The sequence below is a fragment of the Myotis yumanensis genome, unplaced genomic scaffold (assembly GCF_028538775.1).
Source record: "Myotis yumanensis isolate MYYU_CA2020_CCGP unplaced genomic scaffold, mMyoYum1.0.hap1 SCAF_4, whole genome shotgun sequence".
Taxonomy (NCBI): Eukaryota; Metazoa; Chordata; class Mammalia; order Chiroptera; family Vespertilionidae; genus Myotis; species Myotis yumanensis.
The window spans coordinates 99,865,691-99,886,361 of NW_027223755.1; the positions used below are offsets into that span (position 1 = coordinate 99,865,691).

General features: G+C 40.7%; 1 protein-coding gene and 1 pseudogene across 2 annotated transcripts in view; both read left to right on the forward strand.

Annotated features, from left to right (window-relative positions):
* CREBBP (CREB binding protein) overlaps nt 1-20,671 on the forward strand; it is a 154,968-nt gene that overhangs the window by 1,902 nt on the left and 132,395 nt on the right. The gene's annotated exons all lie outside the window — the stretch shown is intronic.
* LOC139008256 (large ribosomal subunit protein eL18 pseudogene) lies at nt 19,147-20,366 on the forward strand (annotated as a pseudogene).

Below are 20,671 nucleotides of genomic sequence, written 5' to 3' on the forward strand. Positions count from 1 at the left end.
AGTCCAAAGGATGGCTTTTGAGTAGTTTGGTTACTTGGATGATCAGATATTTAGTGTGCTGCTAATCACAATGAAATTCATTAGAAAGGATTTTCCATTCTTGCCCATTTTCCCCCCGTTCCTTTCCAATTTTGTTTCTCATAAGATATGTTATCGTGAAAGGGTAAATTAGTGTGGGGGGCCAAGGAGGGAATCACCAAGCATATTAAACAAGATACAACTTTGTCCCCTGTAACTAGTAGTCTAAGACAGATCTTAAGGCCTTAGATAAAGGAAATAAAGGACTAATGGAATTACACTACAAAGAGTCAAAGGAGTGAAGGCATTTGGTTAGATGGGAAAGTGAGGAGAGACCTGGGAATAACATTCTTGAGAGACTCAACCTTATTTTAGTGAGGAATTGTGTGTTTGAGGCTTCTAGGAGAAAATTGAGCCAGTAGGAACAAGGTGTGTTCCCTGCTCTGGTAGTGAAATTTGAGGGAGAGGAACTCTGTGCATGGGAAGAGCTGAGGGGCTAGAATTGGAAAGAGGCCTGAGAAACAAGAGAGAGCTACTTGGACTGCCGATGCCGTGCATGCATATCTGTGGGGACTGGCCTGTGATGAGTCTGGGAGCGGATCAGCCAAAGTGCTGTGTGACTGGCAGGCACTTGCAGTCTACCAGGAGGTGCGTGGATGTGTATAAAACACTCCACAGTGAAGTAAGGCAGCATCTCCAGGTGATATGCCACTGCCACCAATGGCAGGCAGGAGAGGTCAGGAAAGTCTGAGGAGAGCATGCAGCGGGGATTCGGAAATAGGGAATGCGCCCCAAAGGAGGGCAGAAGAGGAAGAAGCTTAAACACTTTCACACAACTGTAGTCTTCCTTTATTTGGCACCCTTTATAAGAAGTAGGACTTTGTGTTACCAGTATATAGTTAGTTGAGTGTTTTGGAAACTTCTTCATTTAATATGTCCAAATTATAACAGCATATTAGTCTTTTAACAGCAGGGATTCATGATTTCACAGTGTAGGGGAAATAAATATCCAGGCAAGCAGTAGACTTTTTTGGTCAGCTTAACTGAGGCCAAATTTACATACAACAAATAGGTTTTATAAAAAAAAGTTCAATAAGGCTGCCTTCTAAAAATTGAAGATAGATATATCTCATGTGTAAGTGTCCCTGAACAGTCGTGATTACATTTTATGTGAATCCCTGTAAGTGTAATAGAAAACTATATTTAAAGAAAGCTTATGGTAAATATGGCTATCAACCAAAATACTTTTTACAATAAAATTATGATCTTTTTTGTGTGTGCAGTGCTTTATGCATCAGAGTGCTTTTCTCTCCATCATCTCAGTTTGTTCCTCACGGCATCCTATGAAGTAGGAAGGAGAAGTACTATTCCTACTGCTTCTAAGTGAGGCACCATACTTGAGAGAGGTAATCTGCCCAAAATAAGAGGGTCAAAACCAGAACCAAACCAAAACCAGTAAATAGGTCTATTCAGTCTACATCCATAAATATGGAATTTGCTTTAATCATGAACCCAGGAGACTGCCGTACTTGGCAAGTTTCAATAGCATAACTCTAGCAAGTGAATTAAATCCCTACGGGGAAAGTTTGTAATCACGATGGAGGGAGCAGGGGTGTGTTCTTCCTGCTGGGGCTCGGGGCAGAGACTCCCCCTTCCCTCTGGTTTTGGCAGCAACAGGATACACTTTGGTCTTACCTTAGTGGTTATTGCAGTGAATAATTGAAGCCCGTCAAATTATTTCATCTCTTAACTAAGTTCTGGCTAAATAGGAAGTGTAAGTTTTGAAGAGACTTCTAGGGCTAGGGCTTGTCATGACTTTGCTTTGCTTTTGTTAGAAAAGTAGGGGCTTTTAAATAACAGAGAAGGGTGAGAACAGTGGTTCCATTTGAAGTTCCTCAGGGGTGATGGGAATGAATCCCACCAAGGTGCTTTGGCAGTTGATCAGAAGACTGAAAATCATTCCTGTTTAACATTCAGATTTGATTCTGTAATTCTTAAACAGAATTGAAAATGAGTTCTAAAGGGACTGAGGCTTAATTCTACAGTCAGAAGTTGATGCTGAGATTGTTAGTATTTTGTTTTGTTTTTAAATGTTTTTATTGATTTCAAAGAGAGGAAGGGAGAGGGAGAGAGATAGAAACATCAGTGATGAGAATTATCAACCAGCTGCCTCCTGCACGCCCCCTACTGGGGGTCAAGCCCGAAACCCCGGCATGTGCAGTGCCCACTGGAGCTGTGACCTTCTGGATCATTGGTTGATGCTCAGCCACTGAGCCACATCAGCTGGGCTAGCCAGTGTTTTAAAAACTTCTGACTTGTGTCCTTATGGTAGTGTAACAAAGTATATTACGTGGGGCTACATAAATGCCAACTTTGTATTTTTATTTAGTGTGTTTGAAAACAAAACAGTTACACTGGCCAGTGTGACAAAGGGGTTAGAACGCTTGCCCGAGCACCAAAGGGTTTCAGGTTTGATCCCTGGGCTCCAGGTCAGGTTGTGTGTAGGAGGCAACCAGTTGATATATCTCTCACATTGATGTTTCTCTCTCTCCCTTCTGCTCTCTTAAAAAAATCAATGGAAAATATATCCTTGGGTAAGGATTAACAAGGAAAAAAAACCACACCACAAAATAGTTAAAAATGATTTTGCCAAGTATGCCTTCTCCTGTTAAAATGAAATGTACCTATTGCGTAAAGCAAGATTAGGAAAGCTTGGTTTATGAGCCATTTTGGTTCTTGAGGTAATCTTAGTCAGGACACCATCTCTTTTTCTTTTCATTGATTTTGGGGCTGGGGGGGAGAGAGAGGGGGAGAGAGAGAGGGAGAGAGAGAAAAATATCATTATCTGTTCCACTTATTTATGCATTCATTGCGTTGTATGTGCTCTGACCAGGGATCAAAACCACAGCCGTGGCATATAGGGACAGCACTCTAACCAACTGAGCTACCCAGGCAGGCCAGGGTAAAATACCACCTTTTTATCTTATCCAAACCAGAACTTCAAATATATTTCAAGAAACCAAAGGGCATGTGAAGAGGTATTTCTCAAATGAGATTGGGAATAGCCAAGGAACTTAAGTTCAGGCCTTCCCAGAACCATTGTGTACTGATGGCTGTAGTTTGCACCATTCCCAAACCTTTTTTTTGGTTAATTGTCGCTCGAGGGTGTGTTTTTTTCCCATTGATTTTTCAGAGAGAGTGGAATGGAGGGAGGGAGTGATAGAGAGAGAGAGAGAGAGAGGGAGAGGGAGAGAGAGAAACATTGATGTGAGACACATCGATTGGTTGCCTCCCTCATGCCCCCTGACCAGGGTTGGATTGAACCAGGTACATGCCTTTGACTAGGAATTGAATCCATGATCCTTTGATGCTCAGGCTGATGCCCCAATTACTGAGACACACTGGCCAGGACCCTACACCTTTATCATGTAATACACGGGTGGGCAGACTTTTTGTAGAGGGCCAGAGGACCTATTTTCAGTTTTGTGGACCCTGTGATTTGTTACAGCTACTCAACACTGCCATTTTAGCAAGAAAGCTGTCCTGGACAGTAATACGGGAATCGGTGTGGCTGTGTGCCAATAAAACTACAATTTGGCCCTCGGTGTGGGGGCCCTAATGTCATGTGTGACTAATGCTCTGAGGATCCATTAGGAGCACTGCACTGCCGGGGTTGCACTAGTCTTAGATGTCTCTGAAGAGTTTGAGGATCAGTTGAACAGCAGCGGCACAGGTTTTTGAGCACCTACTGTGCAGTTATCTGACTGCTGACCCTCAAGCACGGGGAGCAGGGGTTTATAAGCCCTTGAGATGCAGTGAGCCACATGGGGAGCCACAGACAGAGCCCCTCTGTCTTTTTTGTTCCTTTTAAACACTTTTACATATAATTTAAAATCAGGTAAGTTTAACAAAAACAGTTAATTAAGGTGATTTTGTTCCTTTGCTTGTCATTTTGCTCTTCGTTGTCATCTTCTGCCCTCCAAGTCTGCATCTTCCAGTGAAACTTGAAGGTGAGCTGCTCTGCTCTGCAAGAGCTTGTAAGATCTTTTCACAGCCATATTCTCATTGCTGGGAGCGGTGCCTGGCACATGCTAGACCCTCCGGAAATACTTGAGGGAATGAGTGAATGAATGTGCAGTATTTATCTTTCAAAGTTCTTATATTTTTTTCTCACAAGATAGTGCTTTTAAGTTAATTGCCACAAATTTTAAGATCTGTATGTCCTAATCCTAAATTCTATTGAGATACAGATGTGTACCTGTGCATTTTCACCTGTAGACCAACCTGGCTAGCTGTAGGAGTGCTCAGGCTAGGGCCTTTTTGGGGCTCTTATAGGCTTCTTGGGGGATCTTTAGTGGTGGTAGCACAGGTCATGGTGTTGACTGGACAGTATTGGGGTGAAAGCACTGGCTCTGGAGCCAGGCCAAGTGGGTGCAGTCTCTCCCCCTCCCCTGTGCTAGCATCATGACCCTGGTAAGTTAGATCAGTTATCTGAACCTCAATTTCTTCATCTATAAAATAGAGATAATCACCATTCTCATCTCAGAGGGTGGTTATGAGAGTAGAATGAAGTGATGTGTGAAAAGTGCCTGGTCTGAAGTAAGTGCTTAGTGCATAGCTGCTGGAACTGTCCTTATCAGGGAAGGTGGGTGTGCCCTGTAGTCCAAACTCGCTGGGAGTGCTCATTTATTAGACTCTCAGGGGTCCTCAAACTATGGCCCGCGGGCTACATGCAGCCCGCCGAAAACATTTGTTTTTTTACTTCAAAATAAGATATGTGCACTGTGCATAGGAATTTGTTCATAGTTTTTTTTTAAACTATAGTCCGGCCCTCCACCGGTCTGAGGGACAGTGAACTGGCCCCCTGTTTAAAAAGTTTGAGGACCCCTGGACTAGAGATTTGTTTGTCGATGGTTCTAGAACCTTGTATGCATATCCACACAGGTCCATTGAGGAGATCTGTTGTAGTGTAGCCCACTCAGTGAGTATATAGCCAAAAATTATATAATCAATACTATTGATTTTTGCCACCACTTCAGTTGTATTTTTTTAAATAGGAACAGAATGGCCATGAAATTCTAAAATTGCAAAAACTTAAGTGGTGTGGTATGTTCTGAAAATTCTTGCTAATTTTGAAGCATATTTCATGGACTGTTTAAGTAATCAAATGAATATGTGATTCTACTTCTTTACTGGATATATTGCAATTCAGTCTGAGGTACCTGTTACGCCAGTGATGGCGAACCTATGACATGTGTGTCAGAGGTGACACGGGAACTCATTTTTTTTTGGTTGATTTTTCTTTGTTAAATGCATTTAAATATATAACATAAATATCAAAAATATAAATCTTTGTTTTACAATGGTTGCAAATATCAAAAAATTTCTATATGTGACACAGCACCAGAGTTAACTTAGGGTTTTTCAAAATGCTGACATGCCGAGCTCAAAAGGTTTGCCATCACTGTGTTAAGCAGTAGCAGTGTACAAAGGATTCTGATCAATGCTTTTGAGTAGCTTAGAACTGTGTTGACAAGATGAGACTCAGAGTCAAAACTTGAAAAAGAATACAAAATGCAATCAAATGCTAAATGCATGAGTCAGAAAGGGCAACCGGAAGAGGGCTTCATTTATACACCTGCTCTTTACTGAATGACCCTGTTTTGCAGAAGCCCAGGGCTGGGCGTCCGAGTGAGGGATAGCACCTTAGACTTAGGGGATGGGTGAAGGGCCTTGGCTAAGAGAAGCACACACCAGCAATAGCCTGGTGGGCCCTCTGTGCTCCTGAACTCTGGTGCCTCTTGGGCCCCTCTCTCCTGCTGGGCCAGAGCAAGGAGCCGGATAGTTGGCGAGCCTGCTGGTTTTCTGTGCCTCTTTATTATTGGGAGAGACACCCTGGTCCTTCTCAACAGTTTTGTTTTTGTGGGTGTGATCGCCCTGGGGCTCTCATCTATGTCCATCTTCTCTGGTTGTCCCAGACAGTCGCTCATAAGCTCTCTGGCCTTGCCTTCTGTTTTTCAGCACATTGCCTGGTGTTCCTTCAGCCTGCTCTGAGGCCTTTTCCTACTGATTCCTCTCTCCTCGGAATTCCATTCCATGGCTAATGGGCTCCTTGGGTCTGGTGTGCTTGTCCACGGCCCCTGCATTAACTATGGGAAGGGATTCCACACTCCCAATTCAGTCTTAGGTTTAACTTTCGGGAACATGCTTCCATTGCAGCATATCACTGGTGCCAAAGTGTAAGCCTCTCTGCCAGTGCTTGTTGCGGGGGTTGGGGGGCTTTGTATATTCGACTTTGCATGGGGGCTGTGATCCTTTGACACAGGAAAGAGTCATGCACAGGGTCCAGTGGGAGCAGAGCAGGGCTTTGACTGAAGAGAAGTGACTCAGATTTGGTGGAGAGCTCTTTGGACAATGAAAGAGGGGCAGGAAAGGCATGGAAGTAAGCAAAAGTGGTTTGTTGTTTTCCAAGTTCTTAGACAATTTTGAGAACGTTGCTGTATTTGAAAAACTGCCTTTAAGGTGTTTTTTTGTTCTAAATTTGGGAAGCAAGACTATTTTTGAGCTCTATGTCTAAAAGTTAATTCTTTTCTTTTTAAACCTTACCCTTAGAAAGACTTGGATAGCATCTCCCATGTGACACTTTCCCCCGTGTTTCATTTCCATTAATCAAAAGAAAGTTTACTTGAGCTATAGCTAAGAATAGTAAAATCTAATGGTGACAAAAATTTCACTTTGACTTTCCTATTTCTAGGTGTTCCATCTGCTACTATTTGAAAATCTCTTAATTTGCCAGTCTTTCTGTGTTTTACTGTATATAGTAGGTGTCTCTCTCTCTTTCTCTCTTTTTAGATCCTCACCTGAGGATATGCTTATTGATTTTAGAGAGGAGAGGGGGAAGGCTCGGGGGAGAGAGAGAAATATATTGACCTGTTAGTTGTCTTCTGTGCATGCCCCAACTGGGGATAGATCCCGCAACCTAAGTATGTGTCCTGAGTGGGAATTGAACCTGCAACCTTCAGTGTACAGGACAATGCTCCAACCATCTGAGCCACACCGACCAGAGCTACAGTAGGTGTTTTTTAAGTAATTGTAGCTGTTTAATGGGGTTGTACAATTCTTGTACAAGCCTTTTATAACTTAAAAGCTTCTCTTTGCACTAACCCCCCAAATATTTTGTGTTTTTTTTCTTATCAAAACTATATTATAATCAATGAAATAGCAAGAAAAATAAGCTACTATTCTTTATAAGAGCCCGTAGAGAGAGGCTTGTGCAATATTTAAAGTGTATTTGGCATTTGATTACAAACTGAATGATGACACTTGGGAACTATAGAAATCTATCAAATAATTAGAGTTTGCTTGCTTTGACAATTATGGACTATAAGAGCTTGACCCAATTCCTTTGGATTAAAATGTTTTTAGTATTTGTCACCTGATTAAAAGTAGAACCTTCTAACCATGACTCAGAGTTGAAGGAAATGTCAGAGCTTTTTATATGGGATGTGGGCATTGTGGTAGTAAGGAGGGAGCCCTGGCCTCCACTCAGAGTAGACACTGAATCTTGCCTCCCAGCTCATCAACTTTGTGACTTGGGGTCCGTGACTTGACTTTTGAGCTTTGGCAGGGTTGGGGGAGGGTTGTCTCATCTCTAAAATGATTTTTTTCTTCTAGAACTTTCCATTTCTTTTTACTTTAATAAGCTTTGTATACTGGAGCTACTATGGTTCCTGGAATATAGCAGGTTGTGGCAGCTGTTATTACTGTTTAATTGTGTGGGAAACTATATGTTACCAACCTCTCTGGCTGGTGAAGGTTGGGATGATGTAGGCTATGAGTCTGACCCAGAACCAGATCCTTGGAAGTTCCTTGCTGAGTAAATGTGAAGACACCTCCCCTGCCTGTTTTGCCTCCAGCACCAGGGCTAGTGTAGTCTCAGAACCAGCTTGCAGAAGAGTGAATTAGAAGCTGAGATTTAGGAATCCTATAAAACTGGTAATAGTTGGACATCTTTTACTCAGTCTGGATTTGAAGTTAAAAGCTGTTATTTTATTGGAAAATTGAAGTCTTAAACGACTTTTCTAGTATTTCAGAACAAGGGCTTGATTTAGGTTAGGATTTAAAAGGGAAAAGCGAGTGGTAAAATTACAAAAATTGTCTTTTTTTTTTTTTTCTTTTTTTTCAATCCTCACCCAAGGAGTGGGGATATTTTTCCCTTTGATTTCTAGAGAGAATGGAAGGGAGTCGGGTGGGGGAGAGTGAGAGAAAGAAACATCGATGTGAGAGACATGTGGATTGGTCCCCTACCGCACTAGAACTGGCAACCCAGGTACGTGCCCTTGACTGGGAATTGAACCTACGACTCTCCAGTGGGCAAGCCAGTGCTCTAACTATATAATAATCAGTGAGTCACACCGGCCTAGGCTAGTCTTTCTTTTCGGAAAACAGGGTTAGAGGAGAAAATGGCCTTGGGATCACTGTGCAGTTTAGTAAGGGTGATCGGATGAAGGAAATATCAGTGAAATTTAATCTCCTTTTTGGTTCAGTTACCACTGGTCTTGGAAGGAGGAGATTCAGCTCCTTGCTTATTGTGGGACTTTTCTCTTCTTAAAAATAACAAAAAGACATAAAGTATTGATTTTCTGTGTCGTTTTGGTTGTGCCTCTGCTACTATTGGGATTGTTTTTTGTTTGAAGAGCACAGCTTGCTCAGAGTTAAGCTTCTCTTAAAAAATCTCTGAGGAAATCATTTGAATTATCAAGAGATAATTCAGTATTTTAGCACGCACTGATGATTTTCTCAATCTTTTAATGTTTAAGGAAAAACTGATTCACAATAGTAAGAGAGTAGATTTAGACATTTTCTTTGTTTGAAATGCCAGTATTATTTTTTTAAAATATATTTTTATTGATTTCAGAGAGGAAGGGAGAGGGAGAGAAAGATAGAAACATCAATGATGAGAGAGAATCATTGATCGGCTGCCTCCTGCACGCCCCACACTGGAGAATAAGCCTGCAACCCGGGCATGTGCCCTGACTGGAACCAAACTGTGACCTCCTGGTTCACAGGTCGATGCTCAACCACTGAGCCATGCCGGCTGGGCGCTAGTATTGTTATGATAATCTCTTAAGTTGGCACTGCCTAGTAGAACTTTCTGTGTTGATGGACATGTTCTATATCTGCACTGTCCAGTACTGGAACCATTGGCTACTTGTGGTTATTTGAGCATCTGAACTGTTACTAATGTTACTTGGGAACTAAATTTTAAATTTTATTTAATTTTTATTATTGTAAATAGCCACATCTGGCTCCTGGCTTCTGTATTGTACAGCACAGAACTAAATACATTTACTTAATCTCATTTGTCTGAAGTTTTCTTTAAGATATTTTTTATCTAAAAGACAAAGTTCTTTTAAAGGGACTGTCTTTTAAAGATAGAAGGTACTTTCAGAAATATTCAGTGCTTTGCATTTAGGATTATTCACTATTTAGAAAATATGTTACACTGTAGTGTCAGCCCTGGAGATCTGTTGGGGACACAACAGGTCTAGTGTCTCCCTTCATGGAAGGCATCTGTAGTCAGGTGTGACCCCAGAGAGAGGTTCATGTATGATTAGGGTACAGGATAGAGTCTGTTCTGGATATGGGACGGCCTTTTAGGGGAAGAGGCATTAGCCCTGAGGCCTGAGGATGAACAGGCGATTGGGAGGAGGGGATACTATTCTAGGCTTGGAAACAGCATAAATAGCAAGTGTGAAGGTCTGGAGGTATAATCTCTTGAGTGTGTAACAGTTTTTGCAAAAACCAGTTTTGTTTTTGGTTTACGTTCATTGGGCTACCATTTAGAATCGGTGTGGTCTTCCTTCTGAGAGGTGGAGACTGCTGGTGTGGTCCTGCTCTTGGGAGTTGGGGGAGCCGGGGTTCCAGTCTCAGTTCTACCATCTCATTCTTTTATTCAGCAAATATTTAAATACTTATAAAATTCAAATAAATTATATGTTTCTTATGTGGGATATTGCTAGGCCGTGGTGATAACAGTGGTGGCTCTGTCCTCTTGGAACTCGGAGCATAGTGGTGTAGGCAGGCAATCCAGCAGTCCCACCAATGCCTGTCTACTTGCAAACTGAGATCAGAGTTGTGGCAGGAAGAAACTGGATGCTTAAGGTAGGATGGTCAGGGAAACTTCTTAGCAGAAAGGACATTGGAGCTCTTACAGGATGAATTATGTGGGAAGTCAGGCATCTGAAGGCAAGCAAAGTCGAGAGCCTCCAAGTGTCAGACCAGGGAGTCCAGGCCATTCTTTTAGGGCTTTAAAAACAATACAAAACTTTAGAAACCAATCGCTTCCAGGGTATTTGGAGAAGTCTGGGTAAGCTTTTCCAAGGTGTGTGTTTCCATCCAAGTTCCTATCTGCAAGGAGAGTTGAAAATTCTCTCTCGTCTCCCAAAATTCTCTCTCTCCTCCCACACCCCGTTGTAGGAGGGAAAAAACCATGAAAGTTGTTTAAAAAATTTTTTTAAGTGGGTAATATATTCATAGGGCTCAAAATTCCAAAAAGCACAAGAGAATGTTTGCTGGAAAGCCTCTCTCTCCTGTCTGTTTCTGGAGTCACCCAGTTTTACTCCCCACAGGTAACCAGTGTGCATTATTCTAGAGACATGCTATGCATATGTAAGTACATGCTCTCTGTACTTTCTTCCCATAGTGACACATTATACTTGTCGTTCCACTATAAGTACATTTTGGACTGATAGACTCTCAGAGCTGTTGGATATAATAATATTCATAGAGCAGTCTTCATTCTAAAAACACTTTTTAATGGTAAAATGTTTGGTGCTGTACTTAAATAACAAAGTTATTTTAGTGTTTTCAATATTCTGTATATGTAGGAAGAATTGAGGTTTTAAAAAATTTAATTCCGTGCCATCTCAAAGAATATTAGAAGTTTTGTTACTGTCGTCATGTTGCACGTCATGCAACCAGTTCATACCAAAGTCATGTTTATTTTCCCAGTTTCTGGAAAAGATTCTTAAAACCTGTAGTTTTTATTATCTACCTTAATAGATAATGTAGAACTATCTGTAACTTCTACATCAAGCAGATAAAGTGGAAATCAGTTTCTTGCTTGGTAGGACTACTGTGGATATTCATATTAATGCCAGGCGTTTTCATTAATTTAGTTAATTAATTTAGAGATTGCAAAACATTATTAAAGTGACCAAAAGTCCTTCAGAAGAGGAGTAGCTGAGTCCTCTGCTATTGCAGATGTGGAGGAGGGAGAGTGATGGGCACTTAAGAGAGAAGATAAATTTATTAGATCATTACATAAAAGAGATGGAGAACAAAAATGATAATTAGATTTTTTAGGGGTAAAAAGATATTTACTAATGTGTGCATAGATTTCCAGAAGGAAATCTCTAGAAATTGTTTTTCTTAGAGGTGAGGAACTGGGGATGGTTTGGGAGGGCTCTCTATTTTCCACTTTATATTCCGAATGCCTTAAAAAACACCTATAAACATAATTTTTGTCATGAAAAGCTATTTAAAAAGTAAATCAAATCCAAAGCAAAACATCTTTAGTATTTGTGGTTAGAAGAATCTGTTTAATTGTGAGAAGTGGAGTTTTGGTTAGTTCCTGTTGCAAAACCTTTAGCAAGAATGGTTTGAAAAAAGTGTAAATTAACTCGGAGGTGCTGTTGAAAGATTTGAAAATATGATTGTGATGTCCAGTCATCACTTCTTTGCACAAGCTCTGATTTTAACAGAATCCTTTTATTAGAGGTTTCTTCATTGATGTGCTGGAAGCTACAAGACCTGATAGCCAACTAATGTTTCTTTGAGTGTTTTGAAATAATGGCAACTTTTCTGATGAGAGCAACATTTATTTTACTACTACATTGGGCACAAAATGTAGATTGTCACATTCCTTTAGGGAAAAAATAGTACTTTTGAAAAGTCCTTAAAATAGTTATTTTCTTGCCTTTTAAGCTCATTTAAACACAATATTTTAAACTAATATTGAGCTCATTTCAGATTTCACCTCAATCAGTAAACACTCCAATTGGAATCAGGAATGCGTGGAAGTGTTCTAGGTGTTACCACCTGGGCCGAAGCTGGTCAGCTGGGCCTGGACACCTCCAAGGCTGCCTTTAAAAATTCAATTTTTTAAATTACTTAAATGAGTAATTCATTCACATGGTTCAAAAATCAGAGGACACAAATTTGTTAGGAGACTTCCTTCCTCTGCCTAGTCCCCAGATGTGAGTAGTTGCTAGTGTTCCATTATATGAGATGGGCCATAATTGACTTAATCTGTTCCTCACTTGTGGACATTAGATTCCAATCTTATTGTCTCAACACAGTGTTTCAATGAATAGCTCTGCACAATTATGTATATATCTATAGAACAGATTCCTAAAAATGGAATTAATGGTTAACAGGATTATGCATTTTTAATTTTGATGATGTCATCAAATTGTTCTCTAAGAACTTGTATGTTGGTGGATTCTTAAAGCTTTAAAAGCAGCACACTTATATCCAGCATAGACATCACTAGATATTTTGTGTATGTTATTTGTTAATATTGTCTAGTTGATGATACATTATTCTTCAGTTGTGATCTCCATCATTTTGTGCAATCTCCATAGCTTTAGGGTGTACTTTATTTTTCCTTTAAGCCTTTTTTTTTTTTTTTTTAGAACAGCTTCAAGTTCATAGCAAAATTGAGAGGAAGGTGTAGAGCTTTCCCACATGCCTCTTGCCCCCTACAAGTGCACAGCCTCTCCCATTATTAACATCCCCGACCAGAGTGATACATCTGTTACAACTGATGTACTTACATTGACACAGCATAATTACCCCAAATCCATAGTTTGCATTAGGGTTCATTTTTGGTAGTATGCATTCTGTGTGTTTGAATAGACGTATAATGAACATTATGGTATCATACAGAGCTGTGGTCGCCAACCGGTGGTCCGTGAGGTTGAAAGGTTGGCTATTTTCACTGCCCTGAAAATCCCCTGTGCTCCACCAGTTCATCCCCCACACTCCCTAACTCCTGGTAATCACTGATCTTTTTACTGTCTTCATAGTTTTGCCTTTTCCAGAATGTCATATAGTTAGAATCATATAGTACATAGTCTTTTCAGATTGGCTTCTTTCACTTAGTGGTATGTATTTAAGTTTCCTCAATGTTTTTTCATGGCCTGGTAGCTCATTTCTTTTTAGTGCTGAATAATGTTCCATTGTTTGGATGTGGGTGTACTTTTTGGACTTAATACATTCATTTCCTGTTACAGGTTCTTATATAGTCCACCTGTTTTCATATGTTGTACACTGACACCTCTAAGTCCAGAATATGATCTTTCCCCTTCTCCTGACTTGTGTTGCTGTCTGCCAGCTATAGATCCCAGCATTTAGGCCGTAAGACCTAGTCTCTGGGCATCTGCTTACTTATACTTACCTGAGGTACCCCAGCACCTGTGGTGGGGTTTGCTTCTGCAGAGGTTGGATCCTAGCTCAGCCCCCACATTCCTCATCCAGGACCTCTAATTGGATTGCAGGGTGGATAAGCAGCTGATTACAGTATCTTATCCGGGCCCCTCTCAACCATTTTGGTGGAGGATAGTGAGCCCCTTTGTGCTTCCTCTGCTCCAGAACATCTGGTTACTGTTTAGGGGCTGCTGGGTGATTTATGGTCAGTCTGTTGGTGGTTTAATGCTGTGGCAGCGCCTCTTGTTCCACCTTTGTCTCTTGAAGCCTTTTCTCCACTTTTCAGGGTTGAGGGAGGCAGCATACAAACCACATTTAGGAAACGTAAAATTGTCCTTGCTGTCTAGGAATAGCCCTTTTCTGGAAACTTCTTAGGTGCATCAAATGAAGATAGGAGTCTGGCTGCAATTCCAGGACTCTGCTAATTTTAGGGTCCAGTGTAACAAAGAACTTTTGATCAGAACTGTCTTGTGTTCTTTAATTGGAAGATAAATAGCAAATATTTAGTGAACAAGATTTCTAGATACCTGATGCAGAGTAACCATGAAATACATTTACTCCCACTGTATGAAGGCCTGGGAGGAAGCAGGTTGCCCAGCCTAACACACTTTGGCTCTTGAGCTGATAGTGATTTTGAGAAAGGGCAAGACTTTTTACTCACTATAAACTCACTGTTCAGAATGAAGTAAAACCTTATTATCCTGTACTAATTAGGGTGTGGTGTATCTGCATGAAAGAAGCCTGAATTACAGAAGATTTTAGAAGGAATTTGCCTTTATTATTTTCTAATAGTTATTGAAAAGTTTAGGTGTCTTGGGAACTTGTTTAAATGCCTAGATAAAAATTGTAATGGCATAAATGCTAATAAAACTGTGCCTTTTTTTTCTTTTACTTTTCATTATTTGTATTTTCATTTTCAGTTGTTGGAAAATTGTTTCATTATTTACTTGCACAATCTCCAAGAATTTTCAGAGGTTTTATTCTATAATTGTTACAGATTATTAGGGCTTTACCATAGAGAAAAAACAGTCGTTGAGCATGAACCCTGTACCAGGCATGGGCTGCTAGATTCATGATGTGTAACCTTGGAAGATGGGGCTATGACAGTAGTAATAATGCCTAATATTTATTGAGTCATCACTGCATGCCAGGCTAAAGGGTTGTATACACATTGTATGATTTAATTCTTTCAACAGTGATTCTAGAGGCAGGCACTAGTGTTTCCATTTTAGAGCTGAGGATGCACACATAGGGAGGTAGTAGTAGTAGTAAGTGACAGAGACAGAGCTGAATCAAAACTGGTTGGGTACTTTTCTCACTACCCCAGACTATACTTCCTGTATTGTCAGTGTCTGACTGGTACCATATTAATACATACACTGTGAAGGTCCAGAATGGTTGTTGAGTCATCTAAGAATAATAACCCTGCGAAAGTGTCTACCATTCAGTGGGTTCCTCATCTTTAGATGTGAGCATTTCCGGGATGTATTGCCCTTGTTGGATCAATTTTTTGTATCTAGTTTTGACTTAGGAATTAAAAATTCTTTTTGTAAAGTTTTTTAGGTGGATGAATAAAAGTGCTTAGTTTTTGAAAGATTTAAGAGAAGCATTTTGAGTAGTCAGTACAAGCAATGCTGAAGAAAGACTAAAGAAATTATGAAAAAAAAATTTCAAGAAAGCAGACCTTTTTAAAAAACAAACACACACAGGGAATAAGGACTGCAGAGAGAAATAAGAGGTCCTTGGGAGGGGAGTTTTCATGCTTGGAACTAGAGAAACATGAACATAAAACAGCATCTAAACTCATGAATAGTTTTATTTCTCACACTACCATTTCTCATTCTACATTATGCCATTTAATCAACCATGGGATAGAGATTCACTGATATTGAGGTGTAGTTGAAGAGTGAAATAGACCTTCCTGGTCCCTTAGAGGATAAAGCGGGTATAAAGGAAAAAGTAGAACAATGTAACATTTCAAGATAATTCATTATTGAAATTTGTTTTCTTTGTTTCTGTCTTAAGTAGTAATAAATATTAACATTATCACTTTATGTGTTTGACTAGACAAGTTACTTGTTAAAGTTGATAGTGTGTATCCTTTGTAACTCTGGCACTCTTCTCTGTAATTCATTCACTCATTCAGCTTATGGATGTTTGTTGTGGGCCTAATATATGCCAGGTTTTTTAGGCTAAGCAATGGGTAGTTAGGATCCCTGCTTTCTTGGTGCTTACAGCCTCATGAGTTATAACAGGAAGTTGATCGTATGATTTTAAGACTCACTCACTATGTCTATAGAGTACAGAAGAATTCATGCTTCTGGCTAATAGAAGGTGTGATAAACTGGTCTGTACATACTTTGACAGAAAAAATCAGTTCTATCAATAAAGAGAACTTGGGGCTCCAAATGCAATTCAAAGAAAAAAAATACATGGTGTTATGACAGAAGAGATGTTAGAAAAACCTGAAGAAAGATATGTTTTGTGGATGATTTGTTTAGCTGACACATTTGAAAATTTTTTCAAACAAAACTATTATCAAATGTTATTGTTTGGACAGATTGATTCTCAAAAGCTGTTTTCCAGAGTACCTGAGAGCAGCCGTTCACTCCTTATTTAAGGTGAAATACTGATTTATGATGATGATGAATAAGAATGGATTTAGAACATGTGTGGAATACCATTTGTCTTTCGGTGTTCAGAAGTAATGGTTACCTGGAACAAAGTTTCTGGGTCCAGCCTAGAAGTGAAATACACCTTGTGATCATGTGTGATGAAGACCTCCTGTTTCCCAAAGCAGGCCCAGTTTGGTTGTGACTTTCTCCTTCCTAAGCTGCTGTTGTGGTTGCCCCAGTCTTGTGTGAGTGTGAGACTGGAAAGCTAATAGCTTGGTTTCTCTCAAATCAGCTTAATGAAAGGAACCAATTCTGGGGTTGGCAGCTGGGAAGCCCCAAAAGAGAAAATTCTTGCCCCCAGCTATGAAAGTATGACAGACTTTTTTGCTGTTTGCTGTATGACAGTCTCCTGCTAAGAGTGAACAACCCCTAGAAAGCAGGGTGCCCACGAATCTTGTTCAGCCTCAGCTTTGCTCTCTCCTGGTCTCCTGGGCCCCCTGGTGACTTGGCAGGGAGAAAGGAATTTACCTAGGATTGGAAATGGTAGTGCTCAATCTTGAATCACAGGAATTTCCCATGATTCAGATTGCTTTTGCCCAACCTGGGTGTTGGGACACTAGTGTGTAGAAAGCATAGCTGTGTTATGTTGTAATATCCTGACTTTCCTTCTTCAATCTCCTTTGTCAGTGTTTTGAACTAGAGAATAGGGAAAAATGGTGACAGTATAATGGTGAAAAGCAGGGTAATGGTATGGGTATGGATATGCCTTCCACAAACCCTACACAACCTGTCTTGTCTTTCTAAAAGCCACACCTTATATATTTGGTTGTATACATGTTCATATATGCTTGGACTGGTAGGTGAGGACATAAGTAGAATTAGTCAGTCTTCCTGTACCCAAACAGTTGTGAGATGTGTCTGTATTGAAACAGAGTGAGAAAAAGAAGTCAAGGTAGACAAAATGTGGCAGGCCAATAAAAAAATAAAACTAAACTAAAACATGAGCCCTGCTATAACTGCAAAAGTTGTATGTACATTTGGACTAGAATTGGAATAAACCACACACACACACACACACACACACAAATGTAAATTTGAGAGTGAGAAGGTTGAAGAGTGAATTTTTAAAGGTAAGACATTTTAAAGTTTTTGTGCAAGATAGAATAAGCTAACCTGTATCTGACACAAAGTGTTCAGTCCAGCATTCATCGTGTAACCCTGGGATACTGTTGTTCCTGTTTTACAGGTGAGGGAATTAAGACTTGAGATTAAGTAATTTGTCGAAGGACCCGGGGGTAATTGATTCGGCCAGGATTTAAACTCATCTGTTCTAATTCCAAGTGTTCTTTTTCCGATTTCTATGCTGGACTAGGGTGCCTGATGCTGACACTGCCATGTTTACTAACTCTTCTTTTGGGTGTACCTGCTGCTGTCCTGGCCTGGACACTCTTTCCTAGGAACACCGCTTCAGGGTACTTGGAAGAGCCAGTCAGGGGAACTTTAGGCACCAGCTGTTCATCTCCTCCTTGAAAATAGGAAGAAAACCCAGTCTTTGTTATAATGGCTCCTGCTTTCTGGTTCAGATGAAATTTCATTTTCATGTTCTTAGATGGAGCATTGCATTAAAAAAAATTTTTTTTGAAGAGTACTAAGTAAAAATGTGTGTGCATGTGGGCAAAACCTGGAAGGCAATAACAAAAATGTTATGTTGGAGGCTTGTTTGTTTTTACTTATTTCATGTGCTTTTTGTATCTGGAGACACTTGTGAATCTCCAGATTCAGGACAACATAATAGCATAAAAACTATGAAATGGAAGCCACAAAATCATGTTGAGACACAGAAGCAGGGTAATGACCAGCAGCAAGGCCTAGTCAGTGGTTCTTTCTCAGAGCTGTCTGCTGTCTCCAGGATCAACTCCTGTTGTCCTGTAACCATGAGGAATCAACCCCAAATTGAGGGACATTCTATAAAATAGCTGGCTTGTACTCTTTAAAAATGTCAGCTATGAAAGACAAAGTCTGAGAAACCTTTCTATATGAAAAGAGAAGAAAAAGACATGATAACTAAGTGCACTGGGATCCTGAATTGGGTCTTGGATTAGGAAAGTAAATGTGATGAAGGGCATTATTGGGATAACTGGCCAAATCTGAGTAAGGGCGATCAATACATTAAGTACTGTATCAATGTTAAATTTCCTGAAGTTGATAAATGTACTATGTTTATGTAAAAGGGTGTTCTTAGGAGATGCAGAATCAAGTACTTAGGAGGAAAGGATCATACTGTCTGCAGCTTACTCTCACGGGTTCTGCAAAAACAGTGTATGTGTGTGTGTGTACACATTACCCAGGTCTAATTCCTTACAGCCAGGCAGGAAGAAATACATGTGTGGTGTAGAGATGGTTTACTAGGCATGTATGTACAGAGAACTGTAGACCCTGAAAAGAGACACCTGGTCAGTTTTGCAGGGGTAGCCTAAAAAAAGTCTTCATAGTCACTTAGACTAATCCTAATCCTAGTGAGGGTTTGGGGGTGAGGTTTTCTAGTGAGGAGCGCATTTAGAAGAAAGATTGCTCATGTATGTGAGAGCTCATTGTGTTATGGCTGAAAGGGCTGAGACATGGGCAGGGGCCATGTTCTGATGGCCTTGTACATCTTACGAAGGAGTTTGAGTTACGTCCATAGACATGATGGAGATAATCAAGATGCCTTCAGCTGCGAGGTAATATTAAACTCTAGCTAGAACGACTTAAATGATAGAAAATGTATTTTCTTTTTTAAAATATATTTTATTGATTTTCCACAGAGAGGAAGGGAGAGAGATAGAGAGTTAGAAACATCGATGAGAGAGAAACATCGATGAGCTGCCTTCTGCACATCTCCTACTGGGGACGTGCCCGCAACCCAGGTACATGCCCTTGACCGGAATCAAACCTGGGACCTTTCAGTCCGCAGGCCGACGCTCTATCCACTGAGCCAAACCGGTTTCGGCAAGGAAATGTATTTTCACACGTAACAAGAAGTGTGGCTCTTTCCTGACCTGGTGGGGCAGAAGGCGCCATCATGGGAGTCAACACCTGCCACAACAAAGACCAAAAGATTCAGTGCGAGGAACCCAAGAGCCAGGACATCTACCTAAGGCTGTTGGTCAAGCTATATAGGTTTCTGGCCAGTTTCAAACCAACTCCACCTTCAAGTGGTGCTGAAGAGGTTGTTCATGAGTTGTACCAACCGGACTCCTCTGTCCCTTTCCCAGATGGTCCGGAATATGAAGCTTCCTGGCCAGGAGGGCAAAACCACAGTGGATGTAGGGACTAAAACCTATGACGTGTGTGTTCAGGAGGTGTCCAGACTGGAGGTGTATGCACTTCGAGTGAGCAGCTGCTCCTAGAGCCACATCCTCAAGGCTGGGGGCAAGATCCTCACCTTTGACCAGCTGGCCCTGGACTCCTCCGAAGGGATGTGGTCTTGTCTTCCTTCTGGTTCTTGCAAGGGCCTCAGAGTGTACAGGCATTTCGGCTAGGCCCCAGGAATCCCTCACAGCCACACCAAACCCTACGTACAATGCAAGGGCCGGAAGTTTGAACACGCAAGAGGCTGACGGGCTAGCCATGGGTACAGAAAATGAACCCCAGATCCTACCTTGTTATTAAAAAGATTCTGGATGCTGGGGGAGGGAGGGCATGAAGATAGGGAAGTTCCAGGGTTAGATAATTCAGCTCAGAGATGGCTTTATGAACCCAGATGTTTGCATTTTTTTTGCTGCAGCCATCCTTAGTGTGTGAATGACGTCTCTGCTCCTGGTTGAAGAGAGTTGCCACAGTTCCGTAATGAAATCTAGTGAAAGGGGAATCTCTTTCTGAGCATCCCTTATTATTAGAAAGGAAAGCCTTTTCCAGAATTGTCTTGGCCAACTTGCCTTTAATTCCCTTAGCCAGGATTGTGTCACCTGCAAGGAGAAGATGATTGTGGCCTTTGGCTTCTCCAGTGGCTCTCCCTCCTGTGGCTAAAAGGTGTTACCCTTCCTGAGAAGAACCTCTGAGGAGCTAGCCAAAAGAGGTTGTTGTGAAAAAAAAAATTTCTCTAAGTGAACGGTGGAAAGAGGAGTGGCTGCTAAGTTAAAAAAAAAAAAAAGCCAATACACGTATCCCCTTGACCACTTTATCAGGACAACTCTTTATTTCTGGCATATTACTTACTCTCCAGCCACTGCCCATATGCACATACTTTAGTTCTAATCTTACTCTAGGTGTCATTTTGCATACAATTTCCATTGGTATGTTTTTATACACCATATAAACATTTTTCTACATTTTTATAGTCTTCATTATTCTAATGTATAATGTTTTATCATATTTTATAGCAATTTATTAAACTTACTTTGGGACAATAGTAATAATAAAGGCTAATACTTTCTGAGCACTTACACATTTATTCATTTAGTCCTCACAACATTTCTATTGGGGTATGATGGCCATTTGTTACCCCAGTTTCCAGGTAAGAAAGCTGAGGCTCAGAAAGTCTAAGTAACTTACGTGAGGTCACACAG